We start from the raw sequence: 2,486 nt of genomic DNA, 5'->3' as shown, positions 1-2,486 counted from the left end.
GTTTAACTGAACTGGAAGTTTTCTGCTTTTGATGTACCTTTGCTCATTCTACAAGTTATCAAAAGCTTTCAATACAAGTGTGGCATTTTTTTTAACTGAACTGGAAGTTTTCTGCTTTTCAAGCTTTTGATGTACCTTTGCTCATTCTACAAGTTATCAAAAGCTTTCAATACAAGTGTGGCATTTTTTTGATAATCACCCTTGTAACCAGTTTGGAAGCTGCTATATATTCTTCTCCCATCTTCCAATCAAGAGACACAAGTTTGTTCAAATTATAAACAAGAAAGTTGGAATATCACCAGTTAAAACATTAGGTAAGTTACAAGTTAAATGGTACTGTGTACATAAGAAAACTGTCTTAATTGACTACTGAAATTACACAGTCTAAAGTGTCAAATTGGATTGGGGGACATGGACAATGTTTCAGCAATAACTGGTACTAGGTACATAAGAAAACTGTCTTAATTGACTACTGAAATTACACAGTCTAAAGTGTCAAATTGGATTGGGGGACATGGACAATGTTTCAGCAAAAGCCCTCAATTTAACAACCATAGTAGTAATATAATCCAGACTAGTGTCAATTGGAAAGCTGGACCCTTGTAGGTGCATTTGGTGCATGAGATTGTAAGTGCATTTTTCAAAAGAAAGTTCAATACCTACTCTAAACATTCTTGTGCTGTGTTTATCTGCAGTCTTGCATGATCTATCTATTCTGCAAATGTATGTTGCAATCATTGGTATTGTTGTCAATTGGGTACTAATAAATATTGAGCCTTAGTAGCCATCAGAAACATTGTTTTCTAATAACCCAAACGTTTTTGCAACAATCAAAGAATTTTTTTCCTCTCCAGACTTATTTCTGAAACATTTTTCTTGACTTCTAGTAGGTATGTAATAGATTTTATTCTGAAAGTTGTACAAGATTTGAAACTATTTTGAAACAATTGCACAACTGTTGGGACACAAATGTTTCTGGTAAGTAGATAATATTGCCTGTTTAAGGTGAAATACTTACTTGGTTTTCTGTTTCTGTTTCAACTAATGGGGGTGATGGAGGTGGCCAAATGACTCTCCTTAACCCTGAAAAACAACAAGAAAGAAGCTTGAGTTAGTTGAGGTAAAACACTCAAAAGTCCCATTGTTCAACATTGCCTTAAGTTGAGTAAGTAGGTCTGTGTAATATGCTCCTTTTAGATTTCAAAGTTTATCTCTAGGTAAGTTATAGGTACTTCATTATGACGGGTAGGTAGTAAAAAAAAAAAAAAAAACAAACAAAAGCAAACGAGACAATAACACACCACAACCAACAACTATCAACTCTAATAATGTGCGACTACGACTTTGTCCATTGTTTAATGTCCCTGTAGGATCTGCTAAGGTTTTTAGTTGGCAGGGTTTTATGTTACTATGCCATTTGGCAACTAGCTGCCTTAGCACATCTCCTCACTCTCAGCCCTGGCAGTGGCGGCCAGGAAAAGCCAGTAGCCACGTGGCATAACAGATGATCATCCTCTAAATACCAACCAACGGTGCAACGTTTTTCTTAACCTTCAGTATTCCCATTGAAGCAACTATGTCATTCAATTGATGCTATTGCCATTTAGTTCAACAACCCAATGCGAAATAAAGAAAGAAAGAAACCCCCTTTACATTCACATGATTCTTTCTCGCAACGTAAACCGGAAAGTCTCTGCCAAGCTTAAGAGAATACCTTTTTCGATACTCAATCTCGCGATTTACGAAAATTCATAATAAATGTAAAAATAAACATCCGTGTACGCCTCATCAGCTATCATTATCACGATTCATTTTGGGGAGTTTCTAGAAAACGTACGTACGCGCGCTTTATTATTCCAATAAATAAATGTAACACCTTAAAATCGGGCGCCGTATTATGCAGTTACATGGTCAAGGGCCACCTGTGACATCAATTCGTTGCAAGACACCGCACCAACTATGGACCTACCCACAGTAGACCCGTTGGAGCTATGTCAACGGAAAAGGTCGAGGTAGGTCCGACCTCGTCGGTCAGTTATGGCGCTACAGGGTCTGTCAGTGGCAGGTTATTGGTTGGGTATATGTACCACGATCGAGTCTGTAGGCAAGCCCTTGATGTAATAGAACAAATTCCTATTTAAAACAGGGCCCGCCCTAGCTTGGGAGCTGGATTCGCGATGTTCCCGTCCTTGCGTCGATGGGAGTGAATCCGACGAATAATGAATGGAATTTTCAATTTTAACTTTAAACTGAACTTATCGTTCCTTAGAAACCTACAGGACCCAGCATCCAAAGTTTACTGTTGAGGAAATCTTAAGCCATTATCCATCCATAAAACAAGGCAAAACGACAGCACATCCATGAAGATCTACTTTTACTTATTTACTACATACACCTGCAGTGTTAGCGATAGGGCACCCGCATACTATTCTATGTAGACTTCTAAATCTTCTTTTGTAAAATGATACAGGGTTCCGGTCCACAAT

Source organism: Diaphorina citri, unplaced genomic scaffold (genome assembly GCF_000475195.1).
Source record: "Diaphorina citri unplaced genomic scaffold, Diaci psyllid genome assembly version 1.1 scaffold862, whole genome shotgun sequence".
NCBI classification, from domain to species: Eukaryota; Metazoa; Arthropoda; class Insecta; order Hemiptera; family Psyllidae; genus Diaphorina; species Diaphorina citri.
Note: the sequence above shows the minus strand (reverse complement) of the source record.